Consider the following 7652-nt stretch of genomic DNA (forward strand, 5'->3'; position numbering starts at 1 on the left):
CAGAATGTTATTATATAACGTCCCCGCGTGCTAGTTCACCGTCCCCGCGTGTCCCCGCGTGCTGTTTAACTGTCCCCGCGTGTCCCCGTGTGTCCCCGCGTGTTTTAGACACACCCAACTCAAATACATTTTTAAAAAGTCAGAATATGTATTAGCGATAGCAAACGCGAAGTGAAAGCTCAGAGTTTTTTTCTTCTAGAAAGTGTATGTCTGGACAGCAACTGAATTTCTCGCATTGAAACTCTAAAAGCATTGTTTGCATGAGCAGGCCTTTATTTGGGTTCTTTTTGATTTGGGTTCACCACGATACCTGTCATCCCGGGTATCCACAAAACTCTTCCTTTCCGGCAATTAGGATCACACAATAACAACAGTCGCAGCGACAATACCTTTTTCCGAACCGTTTCATTATGATGTTCTCTTCAGGAGTGCTCCTTACTGTTATCTTCGCATCTGAAACATCATCATCAGCAGCAGCAGCAGCAGCAGTAGCAGCATCATCAGCAGCATCATCATCATCATCATCATCGTCGTCGTCGTCATCGTCGTCGTCGTCATCATCATCGTTAACATCATCTCACCAACTCCAACATCTCACCAACACCAACATCTCACCAACCCCATCATCATCATCGTCGTCATCGTCGTCGTCGTCGTCATCGTCGTCATCATCATCATCATCAGCAGCAGCAGCAGCAGCAGCAGCAGCAGCAGCAGCAGCAGCAGCAGCATCTCACCACCACCATTATCATCATCATCGTCGTCGTCGTCCACCTGTTGCATACACATTCTACCTTAGGCACAAGGCGTCCAGGATAGGTATTCCAGGGCAGCCATAGGGCAATACGGCGTAGCATGCGATATCCCATCCTGAACTCAGGTAAAATGAGTTACGTCCCTTCGGACATGGGCGATACGGCATGGGCCGATGATGATCAGAATGGGGATATCCAAGAAGAGCAACTGCGGATGTCAGCGGGCAGAGAATTTTAAACAGAAGGGGCTTGTTAATTTAAGGAATTCTTTCCGTATTTGTGAAATGAGTCGCATGACACCTCGCGCGGTTCTGCGCCAGGCTTAATATAAGTCCGGGGAGTGTCTGGTAACAGTGTGAGGGTCACCTTAGTCACAGACTTATAACTCAAAATTTTTTCGCTCTTTTCTAAAACGGGTTTCACCACTGGATAGAGAATTAAAAAAATCTTTAAGAACGTGTAAAAATATGAAAATCATGAAAAGGTGACATGCGACACATTCCGTGGTGGAGGGTCACATTTTTGTAGTTTGAAGAGCTTTTCAGAGCTTTGCAGTACCGAGGATAGATTTTTGGGAAGGATGTTGCCAAAGTGCCGAAATGCGCTTTGTAAGATGCCGTGAGATTCGCAAAGATTCTGATTGGCCATTTCCCCATGATCATGCTCACCCCCACAAGCATGCGCAGACTATACCCAGGATACGCCAGGAGACCCTTGAAGCCACAGCATACCGTATTCTGTGTGGCCTTATGGGCATGCAAAATCATCATCATCATCATCATCATCATCATCATCATCATCATCATCATCATCATCATCATCATCATCATCATCATCATCATCGATGCATACACATTTGCATGCCCTTAAGGCCACGCAGAATACGGTATGCTGTGGCTTCAAGGGTCTCCTGGCGTCTGTGCGGGCCTGTGGGGGTGAGCATGATCATGGGGAAATGGCCAACCAGAATCTTTGCGAATCTTACGGCATCTTACAAAGCGCATGTCGGCACTTTGGCAACACCCTTCCCAAAATATATATCCTCGGTACTGCAAAGTTCTAAAAAGCTCTTCAAACTACAAAAATACGGAAAGAATTCCTTTATATACCTAGCCCCTTCTGTTTAAAATTCTCTGCCCGCTGACATCCGCAGTGCGCTGAATTGTTTAATTTGCTCATTCTTTTTACAATTTGCGGCATTAATCTAAAAGCTCACTGCTGATCCTTCAATAACCCACGGAAGACAGAGAAGAAAGCTGCTGCTGCTGCTGCTGCTGCTGCTGCTGCTGCTGCTGATGATGATGATGACGATGTTGATAATGATGATGGTGATGACGACGATGACGACGATGACGACGACGACGACGATGATGATGATGATGATGATGATGATGATGATGATGATGATGATGATGATGATGATGATGATGATGATGGTGATGATGATGGTGATGGTGATGATGATGATGAGAGATCTTACCTTTTGTTGGCGCCATGTTGACGGTGGCGATGACCAGCATTATTAGCTGCAGGCAGAGACACAACTTCATCTTCACAGTAGTACTCTTGCTTTTACCAATGGCACTGAAAGTTTAGTATTTGTTTATATTGTATGTATAGTTATAATTATACGCAAAACACACACCGGTCAACTTCTTCTGGTAAGGTTTCTGCTTAACCTTGACATTGGAAAATACCAGTAAAGCTTTATTCATTGATGAACACCTTGACAATGTCCGTATGTTAGATTCAAAATCTCTATCTTGAAGAAGATCAGAGAACTTGTAATTTAAAAGTCTTTTTGAAGCGGAAACAAACTCCTTGAAAAAATCTATCTTCTTCTTCTTGTCTTCTTCTTGGCGTTCGCAGAGGTTACACAATCAGTCCAGCACTGGTGATAAATGTTGTCGTTTTCTCCAACTCCTGTCGACTGCCGTATAGTTTGGTCTGCAAGGGAGTTGGTGACGGCCACACTTCTTTTCGTTCCTCATCTAGTAAGGGACATCGCTGTAAGATGTGTTCCGCTGTTTGGTCCTCTTGACCGCAGGCACAGGTTGGTGATGGCGCCAGCTTGAACTTTCGGTTCATGTGAGCATTGAGCCTGTTGTGGCCAGTACGCAGCCTGATGAGGTTGACTTGCTGCTCTCTGGACATTGTGTGGTAGTCATCTCTGTTTGTCCTTGGCCTCATCAATGCCTTGATGATTGTCTTCTGCTCACTAAAGCTGACACTGTTTTCAGGTTGGTCTTCCACGGCTCCTTCTTTTGCCAGCTCATCTGCCCTTTCATTTCCTGGTATCCCACAGTGTGCTGGTATCCACTGGAGGACAACTCTTCTGGTTTGTCTGACCATCTGTAATGCTTTGGCCAGCTGTGGGAGTTTGTCGTTCTCTAGGGCCTGAAGGACTGAAAGGGCGTCTGAGAGGAAGACAACTTGGTAGCAAGGGTCTGCGGAGTCCTGAACGAAGGAGGCGGCCTGCATGAGAGCTTCTGCTTCTGCTTTATAGTTTGTGCAGTGTTTGCCAGTGGCAACGCTGGATGTAGCTGTATGTCCCCCAGGGAACTGGATGAGAATGCCTGCACCTCCATTGAGCACGGCGTTAGTTGCTGATCCATCGGTGTATACATGGATCCACGCCTCTTTTGGGTACTGTTCGTCGATCAGGGCTAAGGTGAGTGCCTGTCGAGCTGTGTCATTCTGATCTTCTCCTGAGGTAACATGTGGAACACTTGTGCAGATCTGGATGCCTGGTTTCTCTGTTGCCTTGGGGGTTTCCTCTTCTTCTTGAGTCAGAGGTAGAGTGTTCTGTGGAAGGACTTCCCTGTACTGTCGAGAAAGTTTCTTGCTCTCGTGTACAAAACTGCTCCGTTTAAGCCGGTTCTTGGTGAGGTTGCTCAGTCTGTGCTTCATGGGGTGGTCGGGTAGGCACTTGAGCTTCTCGGCCTGTACCATAGTCTTGGCTTCTCTTCTCTGACAGAGGGGTTGGATGGTGGTAAGCTTCTCCATTTCCTTGATGGGCGTGGATTTCATTGCACCAGTGATGAGTCGGAGGGCCTGGTTTTGCACACGGTCAAGGGTCTGCAGGTTTGTCTTGGCTGAGGTTGACCACGCTGTGGAGCCGTACTCGAGGTGGGGTCTGATTGTTCCCTGGTATACTGTCTTCAGTATCTTCTCGTTCGCTCCCCAGGTGGTACCTGCCAGCTTCCTGAGTATGGCTAGCTTGCGCCGGGCCTTCGTCTCTGCCTGTGCAATGTGTGGTTTCCAGGTCTGCCGCCTGTCAAAGGTGACACCAAGGTACGTTGCTTCTTCATCCTCTCTCAGAGGAGTTCCACCAAGCCTAATGGTTCCGGCTTTCTGCTTTGGCGACAGTGTGAATAGGGTGGTGGAGGATTTCTCCTTGTTGATGGAGACGCACCAATCTTCTGCCCATGCGTTCAGCCTATCTGCCGCTTGCTGCATTCTGTAGGTGGCAGTACTTGCGTGCTCCTCCTTGCACCAGATCACAAGGTCGTCTGCGTAGAGAGCAGCTTTGATCCCCTTGGGCATCTCAGACACCAGATCGTCGATGAAGAGAAGGAAGAGTGTGGGGGAGAGGACTCCGCCCTGAGGGACGCCATGACGAAGGAGGAACTTCTTGCTTTTGGTCTGGTCGACGTTAACTCTTGCCCTGCGGTTATAGAGGTAAGAGCGAATCCACTGGTACATGTTGCTGGACACGCCTTTCCTCAGCAGTTTTACAAGGAGTCCATCTTTCCAGACCTTGTCAAAGGCCTTCTGAAGATCTATCCAGGTGACGAAGACCAGCTTCTGTTCCTGAAAGGCATCTTCAACTTCTTGCGCCAGGTAAGTGACCTGATCTTCAGTGCTGCGGAACTGTCGGAATCCAGCTTGCTCAGGGGCGAGGAGGTTCCTGGATTCCAGGTACCACCTGAGGCGCTCGTTCACAATTCTCTCCAGGGTCTTCACAACACAGCTGGTGAGGCTGATTGGGCGATAGCTGGTGGCCTTCTTTGGATCCTTCCCTTTTTTTAAGATGGGGATCATGATCGCTTCTCGCCAGAGTTGTGGTAGCGATCCTTCTTGCCAGCTGCTGTTGAAGACCTCGAGTAGCTTGTTCTCTGCTGCACTACCAAGGTGGGTTAGCATCTCGTTGGTGATGCCGTCTGGGCCAGGGGACTTCTTCGCCTTTGACTTTTTCAGAGCTGAGTGCAGCTCGTGGAGTGTGAGTGGTTGACTCATGGCGTCCACTGTCGACTGTCTGGCAGGTCTCTCTCTTTTCTCTCTTCTTGCTTCTCTCTGTTTCTCGGGGCTAACATGGAGGTTGCTCTCAGCTGCATAGCTTTCAGCAAATTGGTTGGCAGCATGCTTTCCAGTTAGCACCTTCCCGTTCTCTTCTAATGTGATCTTTCCTCTGCTGGTGTTCTCATCATTCAACTGCTTGGTGAGCCTCCAGAGCTTTCTGCCATCCTTCTCAAGGTTCAGAGAGCTTGTTTTCTCTTGCCAGCTTCTCCGTCTTGCCTGTAGCTTCTTTTTGAGAAATTTGGCTTTGGCTTCCTGGAGGCGGATGTTGTTGTTTTGTGACGGGTTGACTTCTGCTTTCCTTCTGGCGTCTGCCAGATCATCATCCAGTTCCTGCAATTCATTGCTCCAGTAGGGCTTATAGTCTCTCCTGGCACCCCTGGGAATGGACTCACGCGCTGCTCTGAGGATGCTCATGTTGAAGTCCTTCGCCACCATGTTGATGTCTCGACCCTCGACTCTGATGTCTTTGGTGAGTTCGCTGGTGCGGTGTCTAAAGAGGAACCAGTTCGCTCTTTTGTAGTTCCACCGTGGGAAGGAAGCTTCAGTGCAGGACTCCATGCCCAGGGTCAAAAAGACTGGCCGATGGTCACTTCCACCTAGCTGTTCTCCGACCTCTCTGCTGGTTAGCTGGTGCATGTCTTCCGTGCAGAAAGCTAGGTCAGGAGTTGATGTAGTGTGCCATCTTCTGGAGTAGAATGTAGGGCAGTCAAAGGGACTGTTCAAAAGGATGAGACCTTTGTCGTCCTGCCAGTTCTCCACCTCTTCTCCTCTCCGATCCAGGTGGTCATATCCCCAACTCTGTGAATGACTGTTGAAGTCACCCACCACGATGAAGTTGGAGGCCTTTGCAGGGATCGTGTCAAGGGCGAGGTGTCTATCATTGGGGCAGTAGAAGTTGACAAGATGGAATTCTGATGTCTTCGTCTGGATTCGAATCACCTGATATTCGGAGTCCTCCATGTGCGTTTCTATCAAACAGGCATTGATGTTGTTCCTGATGAGGGTCAGGATTCCTCCTTTGCTTCGGTCTGTTCTGTCGGACCTAAGGCATTGGTAGCCTCTCACTTTGAAGGACTTTTGGGGTGTCAGGTGCGTCTCCTGAATACAGCAGATGTTGATGTTCTTCTCATGCAGGATATGCTCCAACTCTGTCTTCTTGTTCAGGATACTTTCTGCGTTCCAGTGCATGACCTGAAAAGGTCGCTGCTGACTGGGTTTCTTCCTGGTTGTGGTGGTGCCAGTCACTTTCCTCCCGCGTCCCCTGGCGTGACAAGACGGACGGGAGGGACCTCCAGTAGTTGGGGCTGGGTCCCTTTGAGGCATGGGACCCGACGCTGCTCCACCCTGGGGGGTCCTCAATGGGCGAGCGCCATTTCCATCTGTGCTGGTTGATTGTGTCATCATTTGCGTAAGTGCGTGTACCCGTGGTTTGTTAGAATGCGCCGTGCGGCCCGGGTCCTCCGTCTTCAGCATTCGGGGTTTTCTGTCGGGGTTACCTCACCCTTAGCTCATGGCCCGTACGTCCTACCCTGAGAGCACAGGGGGGAGGATTTTCCGGGATCCCACCCGGAGCCAGTTTGGTCCGCGGCCGCAAGCGGCTGATCTCCATATCTGAAGACCGTTCCCCTATCCGCCACCCGGGGACGCGCTGGGTTGGGGGTGGTCGCCCCACTGAAAATCCCACACTGGGTTAAGAAAGATCAGCCTGTCCCAGGACAAAATCTATCAAAGATAAACCATATTTCTCCATGTGTTGAGATAATGTTATGATTGTCCTTGTTTTGAAAGTCGCATATGTAAAACATATAAACTGATCACACAAAAATGAAAATGACCAACACTTCTGAGACCTTGAAATTTGACCAAAAAAACGATTACACTTTTTAGATATCTGAAGATCAAAAACGGAAAGAAAACTTTACACTTAAAACCTTTATATTTTTGACTGTTGTACTCGCACGGACAGCCAACTTACTAATGACAAGAAGACAACTCAGGTAAGGCAATCGAATTCCAATAAAAGATATTGAAAAATTAAAAAGAAAAGTCCCAGGATCAGCAATTCAAATACAATACGATAAAGCCATGTTCGCTTCATCAATTAATAACTGTTTGTAGTCTTCCGGAATACCCTGTCGCAAATGAGTCTTTCGTTCGTCAAAGATTCACTCTGTACATGTGCTAACAAAGTAGGAATGGAATCTTAACACTTAGAATCAAAAGTTTACCTCTGTGGCTGAAAACGATGGTGAATAAATGAAGAAGTAGTTTTCACGTCGGCGGCATGTGATGTTGGAGGAATATTGGTTAAATGTGATTCAGCCCATTTTATAGTATCATCAAATAGGATGTTAAACAAAACTAATAAAGGTAAGCAAGGTTATCTGATCATAAAGATATTAAATACGCATGGCATGTTAACACCTTTTTTTCCAGTTTGTTCTTCTTTTTTGCTGTCGTTGGCTAGTGTTTGTAACAGTTGTTTCACGCAGCACTTAAAGGAACGGTCCTTTGGATTTAATTTCACAAAAAGTCACTGGCGTTTGTTACGAAATGAACTCGTTTGAAAGAATCACACTCAGCGCAAAGAGCACC

At 47.9% G+C, this 7652-nt stretch overlaps 1 long non-coding RNA gene across 1 annotated transcript; it reads right to left on the reverse strand.

The window, feature by feature from the left end:
- Nucleotides 1-252: 252 nt before the first annotated feature.
- LOC138962292 (uncharacterized) lies at nucleotides 253-7442 on the reverse strand. Its single transcript, XR_011454468.1, has 3 exons — nucleotides 7286-7442; nucleotides 2236-2339; nucleotides 253-453 (listed from the first exon to the last, which is right to left on the reverse strand). It is a non-coding gene; the product is annotated as an uncharacterized lncRNA (long non-coding RNA).
- Nucleotides 7443-7652: the final 210 nt, after the last annotated feature.

Source organism: Littorina saxatilis, linkage group LG3 (genome assembly GCF_037325665.1).
Source record: "Littorina saxatilis isolate snail1 linkage group LG3, US_GU_Lsax_2.0, whole genome shotgun sequence".
NCBI classification, from domain to species: Eukaryota; Metazoa; Mollusca; class Gastropoda; order Littorinimorpha; family Littorinidae; genus Littorina; species Littorina saxatilis.